This window comes from Peromyscus leucopus, chromosome X, assembly GCF_004664715.2.
Source record: "Peromyscus leucopus breed LL Stock chromosome X, UCI_PerLeu_2.1, whole genome shotgun sequence".
Lineage (NCBI taxonomy): Eukaryota > Metazoa > Chordata > Mammalia > Rodentia > Cricetidae > Peromyscus > Peromyscus leucopus.
This window is the reverse complement of record NC_051083.1, coordinates 70,239,983-70,254,444: the sequence shown is the minus strand read 5'-3', so window position 1 is coordinate 70,254,444 and position 14,462 is coordinate 70,239,983. Positions and strand designations below refer to the sequence as shown.

The 14,462-nt window shown below is 35.3% G+C and overlaps 1 protein-coding gene across 2 annotated transcripts in view; it reads left to right on the top strand.

Annotated features, from left to right (window-relative positions):
• The first annotated feature begins 462 nt into the window (after positions 1–462).
• Hdx (highly divergent homeobox) overlaps positions 463–14,462 on the top strand; it is a 114,138-nt gene continuing 100,138 nt past the window's right edge. The window contains exon 1 of one of the 2 annotated variants that reach the window (XM_028884581.2): positions 463–660. The gene's annotated coding sequence lies outside the window, so the exon portion shown is untranslated. The remainder of the gene's footprint in view (positions 661–14,462) is intronic. The other variant, XM_028884582.2, reaches the window with a different exon arrangement.

The following is a 14,462-nucleotide window of genomic DNA, read 5'->3' as shown; positions in this document are numbered from 1 at the left end:
AGTGATCACCCAAATAAGTTTTTTTCTGGCAAAATGGGTAGAAAGGAAGTGAGTTTATTTCTTGCTTTATTCACCACTGTCAATCAGTCACAAATGAGTACACTCATTCTTATTGGAAAAATTCCAAAGGGTTCTTGGGAACCTTCTTGATTTTAATAACATTGCTTATATGTCCATCAGTTGAACCCTTATGCTCACGTTTAGTTTTGTTAATGGAGAACAATTTTGCTCAAAGCAAATCTCAAGTTTGAAGACCAGGCATCACGTGACTCAAATGATTGTCATGAAACTACTATAGGCACAGGGATGCTGGATATTCACAGCTATCCAGGGAAAGAAGTACTGAGAGGCCTTGCCATAGATCCAGCAGATAAGTGCCGGGAAGAGGCAGCCCCACTACAGGAAGCCATCTCTCCTCCCCCCTCCCCACTCTTGGGTTCTGGGCTGAGGCCAGGGACTGTCCGGAGCTGATCTCGGGCTCCCATTGGCCGCTGTCTTTTGTGACGTCACGATCATGATGAGAATTGATGATCGGACACGCTGATTTCATTGTCTGAGGCGGCAGTGGAGACCCAGGAAAAATCTCGCAGAATCCGCCTGCTCTGGCCCTGGTCTCATCTTGGATCCTCTGATCTTTTCCGTGACCGCACCACGCCCGAGGTAAGCGCCTAACCTGGGTTGTTGTGAAGGGCAAAGGAGGACTTTCAAGACACTGGGATAATGTGCCCAGTAGGGGGCCCGTAGGGTCTGTGGCCTAAAGATAAGGCCAATAAATTGGTGCGGCTTCTTGGAAACCAACTGCTTCTACCCTCCCAGCAAAGCCTGGCAAAGAGCGTGAAATTAGAAAGGAGCGAGGATGGGAATACTGTGGGTATTGCCACACACTGCAGGACCTTGCCTAGAAAGAGGGCGATGGCTGGGACCTACTATTGGCCCGACAGTAAGAGAAACTGGTGCCTATGCTTCTGAAGAAAGGACGAGATTGAATTCTACCACTTCTAGATTTCACTGGACAGTAGATTTCTCATAGCCCCACTCAAATGCACCGAGGACGCTGCGCCTGCGCATAAGCACTCTGATTAGAGGGAGGGGGGCGGTTCACTGCAGGGAGAATGGGCTTGGAGATTGCGCAGGCGCCTTTTCTCTTTAGCTGGAGGGGGGTGGGGCTGAGCTCTGTTTGAACTGAATAAGGGAAAGGTTAAGGATTTGGCCTTGAGATGTTTCAAGTGCCATTTGAAGTGAAAGGATCTTCCATTGGTTTTTGCATCTGGCCTACTGAGTGTAGTCAGCAACAAAATGAGACTGATAAATTTGAGAAAGCAAATTCTTAATTTCCAGATACTTAGGTTCTATGTAAAGGAATGAAGTTGAAGAATTTGTAGAATAAAGTTATCAGATAAGAAACGGTTTGGGATGGGGAGGGGCACACTAATTTTTTCAAATAAATCCAACTCTCAGCCTTTAAAGAGTTTCGATTTGGTATGACATTTGGTAATTTTGAGCATCACTTTGGAGATTCAGAGAAATACATTTTACCCACCTGTCTGTTTTTTCTTCATCTTAGCCCCAGCTGATAAATCTTTATTCTCTATCTCAGATTTGGTCCTTTCTTTCTTCCTTCTTGCTGTGTGTTTCTGCTAGGACCATCTCAGTCAAATTCTATTTTAAGAGACTTTTTCTAGCATCCCTTCATTGGGAAGGGCTGTGTCATTCAGCTGTTTCGAGGAACAATCTGCTCATCTGTCCTTGGTGGAAGATTGTATAGTAAGGTTATTAGTCTCCCATCATGTTCTCATTTCCATTTTACAGGAAAATCTGGATTTTTCTCCAGTTTTTAAAGTGAAGAGCTTGTCAAATACTGGAAACTTTTCCTTTGACTGTCTTCTCACAACCATTCTTTGTCTACTGCTTGGTCTCATCTCTTCTTACTACTCCTCTAGTAACTAAAGGAGCTTCCTAGACAGTATACACCTTTGCTCCAAATACTTAATTCACTGGACAAGACTATGATAAACACTACTTCAATGTTATTTTCGCTAACAAGAATATTCTTGGCTTCCTATTATCTATTATTCCAATACAGACTCCACCTAGTTTGCAAAAATCTTAATTTGCCCTTTTGAATGGCAGAACCTATTTTACTTTATTCTTCAGTATATATCTCCCTAATGTTTCTTGAACAATTTCTTCTTTAATTTTGCTTCTCACACCACTATCAGCACTTTTACCTAGCTTGCCTTCTATTTTACATAATTAAAATATTGTCCATCTTGGAAGCTCTATTCAAATTATACCTTCTGTTAAGTACCTTCCAAGTGTAGTTCAATGGCTATATAGATCATCTTTCCTAAAATTATTCTATCTGATCTTTTGTCACTTTCTTCTCCCCTGTTGTCTACAGTCTTATTGTGCTCTCTCTCTCTCTCTCTCTCTCTCTCTCTCTCTCTCTCTCTCTCTCTCTCTCTCTCTCTCTCTGTTATTATGTAGTCTTTAACTGGACTTTATGTCTTTAGGGGTTGGAAAAAGACCAGCCAGTTCTCTACCATCTTCCCACACACCTAGCTGACTAATGAAAACAGTTATAGACATTTAACTTCTTTTTTTTTCCTTAGAAAACAATTTCCTGGGGAGCTAAGTAATATTGTTTTGGAGAGAACTACAGACACGTAAAATCTTAGTCATCATTAGTCAGGCAAGGATTCCTCTGGTGACTAAACAAACCTGACTGTGAGTCAGGGGAAAAAAAGCATAATGGATATACCTGTTACATGAGTGGCTTTTGAATATGCCATGTCCTCATAAACAAGACTGAAGGACCATTATCTCAGAAGTAGCTTAGTTTGCAATTCTTTCCATTGCAAAGACACTACTTAGAAATATTCCATCGCTCTATACTTCTTTCTGATCACATTGTATCATGCATCATCTCTTGTAATCTGTTATGAATCACTGTTTATTGCACTATACTTTTAATTGCTATATTAGAGTGACTATCCTTGATAGTTTCCATTTGATAGCTAAACATCATGATGGTCATCACAGTTTACATATATATATATATATATATTCCTTGGAATTAAAACTTCATTGTTCCACAGAGCACAACTTTTGCTTGAATGGCAGTGTAGTCATAGTTTAGTATAGAGGTTTTTGTTTGTTTGATCTTTTCTTCTATTACATAAATTATGTAAGTTCTTTCAAAGTAGTTTTAGTTCATAGACAACCACTATAGTAATTAATATTTATATTTTTAATTTATTTGCATGCCAATAGACAGAATGATTCAGTTAGGCAACTCTGAATGAAGTGTAGGGCTTAAGGTTGATAATATAGCTTAAAATATCAAAGATGGAAATGTGTCATTTGTGCTTTAAGGTTCATCATATGATTCATATGTGTAGAGAAAATCAGGTTCTTTTTTCTTTTTCATTTGAGTGGTAGAATTTCAGCTAGGAGGGATTTCCTAGTGATAAACCTGTTCTCTCATTTTCCATGTCAGGAATCTGAGGCCTAGAGATATAAAGTACTTTGCTAACACTAGTACCAAACATTGTGCATTTTATATACATTATCATAATCTTAAGCAGTTTATTGTATTTAAAACATATAACTTGCCTCTCAAACAGTTTCTAGCGTTATCTTCCATTTCAGAATTGAGGAACTGCTGGCTCAAAGTCATTGACTTACCTAGGACTACACATCTAGGACTCAAATGTCACAGTCAGGACCCATGTGTAGATGTATATCGGTTTGACTTGTGATTGTGATTGTTAATCTATCCTGAGAAAGGGAGCATCATGAATTTTTAGTGTATGCTTAACTAGGATCCAAGTCTCTGGTATCCTGGCCTAATGTGGTGTGTGTGTGTGTGTGTGTGTGTGTGTGTGTGTGTGTGTGTGTGTGTGTTGTATATTGTCCATGAACCATACCATGTGTGCAAAGTCAGTCATGTATAAGCTTGATCCAATGGCGTATGCTTATATTTTATTAAGTATTTTCTTAGTCTTGGGTTGGAGAGATAGCTCAGTGGTCAAGAGCATTTCTGTTCATGTAGAGGACTCAGATTTGGTTTCCAGCACCCACAAATATTCATAATTCCATGTCCAAATCATCCAGTGACTTCTTCTGACTTTCATTGATTCCAGGCAATCACAAAGTACATATGCATACATGCAGGAAAAACATTCATACACATAAAATAAAACATCAATAAATCTTTAGGAAATATAGTGTCTTAACAATAAAAGATGATATGAGATTTTGCTTAAAATTATTTTTTAAAAACACTGAATCCATTCACTTTAAATTTGTATTGTAGAGAGGATATTTTTAAACAATGGAATCCTCGACGATAAAATTTTGAATTGCTGATGTTGATTTTGTAATGGAATCAGCAAAAACTGAAATTAGTGGTGGCATGCAATTCCATTGAGTACACTATATTTAGACACATTGCTTTTTGTCAGTAAAAGGTGATGAATCTAGAGTGATTCAGATACACATATGCAAGCAACAGCAATTAATGGAAGAAGAGTCCATTTATTCTGAGTAGCACAAGGACAAGTATATGAAAGAGTTTGGAGGGAAGAAAGGGAAAGGAGAAATGTTGTAATTAAATTATAATCTCAAAAACAAACAAAAAAGATTTATTTATACCTTAAGAAAAAGAACACTGCTGTAACAGCTGTAGTTGAGATTTGCCTTAACATTAGAATACTAGACACTAGCCTAGTAAAATTAGACCCTGAGTTTGGTCCCCAGCATTACACACACACAACAAACACACACACACACACACACACACACACACACACACACACACACACACATACACACACACAAATCTGGAAAGTGTAGCATTCAGAAACTGTTACAGGCACCCTGGAACCTTTCTAGTCATCAGTAATACCAAGGCAATAAGGTAAAACACATCTGTGTAAATAGAGTCATCATTGTGCCAGTCAGTAGAAAAACTGCCTGGATTAAATCACAAATCTAAGTACACTGTAACTGGATACATGATATTGTACTGTGTCAGTCAATCAAATACTACATTTACATCTGCCTCCTGGAAAGGTATACAAGAGTAGTTGCTCTACAGTTTCTTGGACCCTGTTGTTTACAACTAGTTTTATAACCAGATGAATTGATCTAGAATCTTTATTCCTTTCATATTTCAGAGTGACAAAGAAATTCAGGAAACTATCTCTTTAGTTTCTCTTCTCTTGGAAATGGAGAAATTTTCTTTTGAAACGTTTTAAGCAGTCCTGTATATATGTGACATACATACCCCAGTAGACATTTTTCCCATGTAGACAAGTATTTTGGGGGGGGGGTGTTTGTGCAAGTTCAGACAATAAATCGCAGAACTTGGACATAAAGTAGGGTGTTATTCTAAACTACACACTTCAGTGTTGAAACCTACTTTATTTTTCAAATATTTATACAAGTATATGTTTTTGTATATATCCACTAACTTCTCTCTTTCTGAATCTGTAAAGTCTATGACATTTCCACGATTTTCTCAGTGGATGAATTTTTTTCTTACACTTAGGAAAAGCTGAGACTTAGGGGAAAGAGGTCATCATATGACCCTCTATTGGCTTTAAATGGCATAAAGTAATAGATTCATATTCTTTACTATGTCAAAACAACCAATGGTGTGAACACACTTCTTCATTGAGTTTTATGAAACAATGCATTATAAGATTATATGCTTTCAACTACACTAATTTATTGCTTTAATATTTTCTATTTGGTTAGCTGGATCTACCTATTGCGTATTTTATGATGGAGTAGCTGCAACACTTGAGAAAGTAATTATCTAAGTCCTATCTTCAAAGTAGCTTTGCCCTTTCATAGACTAACAACTTTCTGTGTCAAAGTCTTCATGAAGGAGCATGATTGGTAGAGACCTAGGAGACTATAAAATGTGGAAGAAGAAATATGTTCTACATTAGTGGGAAGTATTACATTAGATATCTGAATTTTCAGCCTTGACTCATCTCTCCTCTTCTAAGATGACAATATAATCACTTGAGTTATTTTTTAATATATGTTATTTTATTTAGAACTCCCACCCTTACATTTATTACTGACATATGGTACCACAATCATGAATGTATTGAAAAAGTTGGTGTCTACATCATTTTGGGTTAGGAAAAAAACATTTCAAACTTACCTCCAGCATCACTAAATCATTTATCCATAAATTTACTTTTCTGGTTGGGTTTAGAGTATTTGCGTCTACTAAATATTAGATAGTCAACGAATGCTCCATGGAATAGAAGCATGGGCATCACATGGAAAAGGCTTAGAAACTGCAAATTTCTGGCCCCACTCCAGACAACTTTCTCACAATCTGTATTTTAGCAAGATCACCCAGGTGGTCTATATTCATGTTAACATCTGGATCAAAGCCAGAATTCCTTCACTACCTATACTTTTGAGAGCTGGTGATCATAGACAAACATTTCTTCTTGTCCACTGTCACAAATGTAGAGAAATAATGTAATCAAAATATTTTCCATTGTACGTTACCTGACTAAAGTATATCAGGTTCCTTCCATCACAAAGTTTATATTGTTTCATTAGAAGGATAGCTTTAGTTATATAATCAATTAAATTGTTGCATCTAGATGAATCCACTTACTTTGATAATAGCAATGGCTTAATTATTGAAATAATACTTAGCCTTATTACTTGACTCATAAACAGAATCAACAAAGACTCACAAAAAGCATATAGCTAGATATATTGGGGCTCTGTCAACATTATTCAATGGAGAAACTAAACAGTTTTCTATTTGTTGCTTAGGTGTAGTACCATAAATTTAGTGGTTTAAGAAAATATAAATTTGGCATTGTGTAGAATACTATAACCCCAGAACCTGCAAGGCCCAGGCAGAAGAAATACAAGTTTGAGGCCAATACTGGCTTTTTTTTTTTTAGCAAGATCTTGCCTTGAAAAAAAAATAATGATGATGTAAATGCATTGTGTTATGAAAGGGATAATTATCAAATGAGTCTCACTGGATTAAAAAAAAATTGACAGTAGACTTTCCATTTTGGGTAGCTCTAGGGAAGAACCTATTTCCTTGCTTCTTTCAACTGTTGGAAGTTATCCACATTTCTTGTCTTATAGCCTTTTTCTATATTCAGAGCTGGCAATGTCTGATTAGTTCTCTGACATTTCATCATTCTTGTTGCCATTATGGCTCCATCTTCATATTTAAGTACCCTTGTGATTACTACATTTAGTCCACTCAGATAATGTGGAATTATTTTATTTATGGTCATTGACTACTAATATTAATTCCACCTGCAACCTTAATGTACTTTTACCATGCAACCTAACATTTGCTGGTTCCAGGAATCAAGGCACAAACTTCTGTGTTTGTGATGGAAGACATTATTTGGCCTACTATAAAAACTGGTAACTTTTTTGATACATAAATGATGTTAACACTTAATCTTGTTATCTTAATGTTGAGGTGATTAAGTAGTGGTGTGGGTTGAATTGTGCTGACCACTCATATGTCAAAATTCTACTCCCTAGCATCTCAGAATGAAGTTTATTTGTAAATGGAGTCACTATAGATGCTATAAGTTACATAAAGATAAGTTCATACTGAAACAGAAGGGGCATGTAATCCATTATTATTGGTGGGATGAATGTCATGTGAATATATATATATATATATATATATATATATATATATATATATATATGCATGTATGTATATGGTATCGACAAACCTTGAAGACAGACCTGGAACAGGTCCTTCCCTCACGTTCTTCAAAAAGAAAGAACTAACTTAAGATTATTTGGAGGGTATGGTTCAGTGCAGTCCCAGTATGTGCAAGGACCTGAGTTCCATAGGGAACACTTCTCTTTCTAAAAGGAAGCAACACCCTAACACCCTTTTTGCAGACTATCAATCATATGGACTGTGACAGGATAAATTTCTATTGTTAAAGTTACCCAGGGATTTTTTTCCCACTTTGTTAGACCAACTTTAACAAACTTACTTACTAAAGATTATCTTTAGGGTATCCAAAAATATTTATTTAATAATGTGTTGCATAATATCCCAAGTTTTTACAAAGTAATCTAGACATTAAAGAGCTCATGATGTGAATTAGATATTTTTGGTAAAATAAGTTCTGAATATGTTACTGTGTTTCTCTGATCTTTAGTTTACAAATGATGCCACAATTGTTATATTTACTATAATATAATATAATATAAGGTTACTTCTAACTTGTAAATTCTATGATTCTATTAGTTTACTAACTTATTAAATCTATTCATTCATAGAAAGTACCAAGTGCATGTCAACTCCTGAAGCTTCTATAAAGCCTTTCTTCAGGAAGCTATCTCAACTGGATCTGTCCGATCACTTTACTGCTCACTTTCTAACCTTCTACTTTCCTTGGAAGTGTAAACATTGTACTGAGAAACATTATTCTTTGGAGTCTCTTGACCTTTTCTTAATCTGTTTAAGATTCATTTTCAAGCATGACATAGGGGCGCACAACTCTAGCCCCAGCACTTGGGAAACTGAAGCAGAAGGATTGTGAGTTCAATAATGATTACTTGGGCTGCCTAACAAGATTGTTCTCTGAAAACAACACACACACACACACACACGCACACGCACACGCACACGCACACGCACACGCACACGCACACGCACACACACATCATTGTAACAACAACAAAATATATGTTCACAAACACAGCACATTAATGGTATATACATAAAGTATATACTAAGATATTTTGAAAATGGCTTCCAGATTACCTACATTAAATATGAATGATAAGACAATAATTGCTGGATATGGTCGAGATCATATCACGGGTAGTACATTCTGTAGATTCAGATCTAGTATGATTGCCACAAAAGGATAAAATTATAATGAAAGAGTCAGGAAACATTTCAGCTGTGTAACAGTCATTCCTACTGTTTCTCATATCTCTGTGATAAAATTAGCTGAGAGAAAATGCCAAGAAAAACATTAGGAGTTAATGTTAATGCTCTTCTTTGATTACATGCATGATAATAGCTTAGCAATAACATGCATGCTCAATTGTAATTCTACAAGCTTGCCATAGACATAGGACAGTATCTATAAAACTGAGGTCTTTAGATAATGAAGTAAGTTAAATGACTTACTTTCAAATGACAAAACATGATTTTTTTTTAAAATTTAGAAGTTTTATTTCACTAATCATAAAAGAAAATGCCATGTATATACACAACACACAGTGAGATATACACTTTTGCCATGTGTACATGCACAACACACACAAGGATATGTACTTTTTTAGGGATGTAGCTCAGTTGGTAGAGTGCTTGGTAGCATTGATAAGGCCCTAGATTTGATATCCACCATCACATCAATGCAGGTCTATTAGTATGTGACTATAATTGCAGCACTTTGGAGGTAGAGAGTAGAGGAACAGAAACTCAAGGTCATCCTTGGTTACACAGCCTGAGCATTAGAAAAATAAAACAAAAAACAGAAAAAACAGTCTTTACCCATGACTATTTAATTTGAGACTGTTCTCTTATGAGGCTTTTGAGTAATAAAACATTTTCTCACTTTATTAAAAGTGTTTATGAAGATAATTATTTGTTATTTAAATGACAACAATTATATGTATAATTATATATTTATGACCTACAATATGTAGAGAGACACAATCTCACTATGTATTCCAGTTTGAACTCCAGCTCATGGTCCTCTTGCCTTAACCCCGCAAAGTGCTGGAATTAATAGTATACACCATGGCATCTGGCCAATGTGATGTTCTAATATATGCACATAGTGGATGGCTAAATCAAGCTAATTAACCTACATATTACTTTTGTTCTGAGAACATTTATAATCTATTCTTCTATCACTTTTTTAAAGTTATTTCATTATTATTAACTACAATCATGCTATACAATAGATTCCTTGAATCTAACTGAAATATAGCCTTTCATCAATATCTACCCACCCAACTTTTGACAACCGTCATTCTATCTTGATTTTATGAGTTCAAACTTGTTTGGATTCCATATAAAAGCAAAATCATGAAGTATTAGTTTTCCTATTCTTGGTTTATTTCACTTAGCATAATGTCCCCCAGTATTATCCATGTTGTTGCAAATGATGAAATTTCCCTGTGTTAAGGCTTAATAATATGTCATTGCATACTTTATTTAGACATCCATTTAGAGACACTCAGATTGAGTCCACCATATCTTGGCTACTGTGAATAATTCTGTAATGACAAGGAAGTGCATATATTAATTTCATTTCCTTGTATAGATGCTCAGTAATGGTATTGCTGAATCATACAAGAGTTCTATTTTTAATTTTTTGAGGAACTTCCATACTGTATTTTATAATAGCCATACAAATTTAACTCTTTACCAACAATTTGCTTGGGTTCTCTTTTCTTTGAGGGAAATCTGTTTCCAGTATTAGGTAAAAATATGTGTTTATGTGTTGTTTGTCCACCAAATCTGTTTGCTTATGCAATGTTACCTACTTACCACTAGATGGCGTGCTTTGAGGTACTCTTCCTAAGTCCGAAAAAACAGCTTGTGTACATAATATTTTCCCCCTAGGATTTTGTAGGGTTATATAAACTCAGGAAAAGGAGATATAAGAAATCAGGAGTGAAAATGTGGATATTCAAGTTCTTTCTATCAAGACAAACCTATCCTTAACTCGTAATATAAGCTGTGAAAAATCTGATTTAGTAAACATTAAAAGAATATTTAAGGAAAGAAATATGACACTAACCTCTTTTTTTCTTTCTCAAGACAGGGTTTCTCTGTGTAGCATTGCGCCTTTCCTGGAACTCATTCTGTAGTCCAGGCTGGCCTCAAACTCACAGAGATCCGCCTGCCTCTGCCTCCCGAGTGCTGGGATAAAAGGCCACCAATCAATAAAATTTTGTTCTTGGAGTAGGGTAAGAAGAGAAATTGAAAGCCAGGTGGTGGTGGCGCATGCCTTTAATCCCAGCACTCAGGAGGCAGAGCCAGGTTGATCTCTGTGAATTTGAGGCCAGCCTGGTCTACAGAGCCAGGTCCAGGAATGGTGCAAGGCTACACAGAGAAACCCTGTCTCGAAAAACAAAACAAAACAAAAAACAAAAAAGAAGAAGAAGAAGAAGAAGAAGAAGAAGAAGAAGAAGAAGAAGAAGAAGAAGAAGAAGAAGAAGAAGAAGAAGAAGAAGAAGAAGAAGAAGAAGAAGAAGAGAAATTGAATGGTGTTATATGGATAAACATTCTCAATATGATACAAGGTGAAATGATTTTACTTGCACAGTTTGTTTAGGTATAATAATGTTAAAAGAAGCATAATTTAGTCATGAAAGATGTATGAATCAAGGTGCTTGATTAATTTATCAGGCTGTACAATGAATCACAAGATATTAGTTTCCTGTTATTCTAGATGTGGGAGGGCTGTACATTTGTTGTATGAAATCAGTGCTAAAGATACAAGGAAATATTCATATATTGGAACCTTATTTATGTTTCTGCCTTGTGCTGGAATATCTGAAATTGATCTTTCTCCTTTTAATAATAAGTTGAATATTGTCCAAATATATGAAACATCTTTATAGTTTATAGACAGTTTAATTTTTATCATTAACACGTGATAAGTACAATGTCTTAAAAGCTGATAAATTATTACTGATTGAGCATTTTGAGATCAAGGGCATTTACTTGCTGATGTATTTTTCTCCTTTGGTACAAACATTTCCTAAATTCTTCAGAATTTAAGCATTAGAACTGCACATGGTAGATTATGTTGGTAATCCCAGCACTTACAAGGTTAAGGAATGAATATTATCATGAATTTTAAGCTAGGATGAGATATATAGTGAGTTCCAGGGTAGTCTGGGCTACAAAGTGAGATTCTATCTTCTAAAAGACTAAAAGACTCACATATTAGAAATTAAGCTATAAATGTGGGTATCTCTGTCAGTATGTATATTTTCTTACATATTTTGTAGATCAGATATACATAAAATGGTCTTGCAATGTTTACCTGTGCCACTCTGAATGTAAATGTAGCTTTATGAACCTGGTAAACATAAGTAATTATACAGAATTTAGGTCAAGACATCTTTTATTCAGTGGGCTTTGGTACTACTTGCTAGTTCCACAATTTTGGAACAGATAACTGAACTCTTAGACCTAAACATCCTCAACTGGATAGTGGGGTTATAAAACGTGTCTCATGATGAGTTTTCTTCACTGAAATACTTGCTAACCAATAATGTGCTATGTAAACTTATCTTAAACTTAAAATATATTTATTTATTTATTTGTTTGTTTGTTTATTTAAGAGGCATGATTTCTCAGTGTAGTTTTGGCTATCCTGGAAGTAGCTCTGTAGAACAGCTGTTCTCATACTCACAGAGATCTGCTTGCCTGTCTCCCAAGTGATGGAGTTAAAGGCACACTCAGTGAAAGGGTGTTAATAACCTTCTCTTAATGTTTATGTAGCTAACTAGTCATTCTGATTGGGAATAATTTAACAAATACTATTCCTTACATTTCAAGGAGGAAATAATTAAGGCACCAGAATGCAGAAGGATTGTTCTAGAAGACTATTTAAACCACTGTTGTTACTTCATTATATATGGTCATGAAGATTAGAAAGCAACAGGATGAGACTAGAAATGGAAGCTTTTTTTAATGGTTCATATTGAAACTTTAGGAATGCAAGAGTATATGAATGAAGATTGGAAATGGTGTCATATACCTATCATCTCAACACTTGGGATTATCAAATTGCTAAAATCCAGAGAGGCAGAAAATATGAAAAACAGAAAAAGAGATGGGGGAACTACATTTTATAATGTACAGGGGAATCAGTAAGAATGTGGGACCTCATTGTAAACAAGGTACAAATCGGTAAAGCCACCCCTTTTAAACACTTAAAGAAAAAAATAATCTGTGTGCTGGGGATGTTAATGGAGTGCTTGTTAATAGAGGCCCTGTGTTCAATATCCAGTAGAACATAAACCATGTGTGGTGGAGAACATTTTAAATACCAGCTCAGTAGGTAAAGACAGGAGGCTATCAAGTTCAAGGTCAGCCTCCAATATATAACAAGTTTGAAACTGTCTCAAACAACCTGAAATGGTGGCCTACAAGATGACTAAGTTGCTTGGCCTCTGCGCAGACCTGACTATCTGTTTCTAGATCCCACAAGGTGGCAGGAGAGAACCAACTCTAGAGAGCTGTCCACTAATCTCCAGGCACATGTGGATGGGGTGGGGAGGGGAAGAGAGAGGGGAAAAGAGAAAAGAGAGAGAGAGAGAGAGAGAGAGAGAGAGAGAGAGAGAGAGAGAGAGAGAGAGAGAGAGAGAGAGAGGAGAGAGATTAAAGATTAAAAAAACAGACAAGTGGATTGAGGGGGCAGAGGGGAGGTGGGGGAAGGGAATAGGAGGAGAGGAAGGAGGGAAGACTTTGGTCGGGATGCAAAATAAATTCAAAAACCTAAACTTTTAAGATAAATAAATAAATACATACAAGTGCAATGCAATGTAGTCCTTGGCTACAAAATGATTCCTTGGGTACAGAGTAAGTGCAAGATTAGCCTGGGATACATGAGAATCTGTTTTGAAAAATATTATCCCAAATTCCTTATCAAAAATGTCAAAGCAAAATAAATGTAGTTCTACTTATGCAAGAGAAAAATATTTCAAAAATATTACAGCAGTAGATGTACACTAACAAGAATATTAAAGAAAGTTCTATATTGAGAAGAGGAAAATGATAGAAAATTGAAATATGGAGTTTGTAATAGTAAAAATAATACTGGAAATAGTACATCTGTGGGTAAAAATGAAAGACTTTTCCATTTTAAAAAATCATAGTAAGAAAGCACTCTTTATTTTTTATGGAAAGTTATTTGAAGCTTTAAAACCTATTTAAGAAGAAATTTTTTAACAATAAAATAAATGCTGGTGAGGGGAGAAATTACGGTATATCATTGGAAGATTCTTCTATGTGAAGTAGTATTATATAACTTAACATGGAAATGAGTTTACAAAGTGTACCACTGTCTCCAAGGAATTGACAAAAATGAGGAAACAAAGAGTGATGAGTCAATAAGTTAGACTCACAAAACATTTAATGAATAAAAAAATCATGAAAAATAAACAAAGAATGGACAGGACAAATAGAAAATAGAAAACACTTAGAAATATTATACACTTAAATTCAACCATATTGATATTTATTTATAACATTTGAAAAACTGTCAAAATATGCCATCTAAAAGGCATATACTGCCTACAAGTAACTCACTTAAAATGAAAAAACCAGACAATTAAATATGAATGAATGAAGATGTACCATGAAAAGAAAGTTATATTTTAACAATATATTAAATAAAGAGAATCCAAAAAGAAAAATATTAGTAAGAATAAAGATGGCC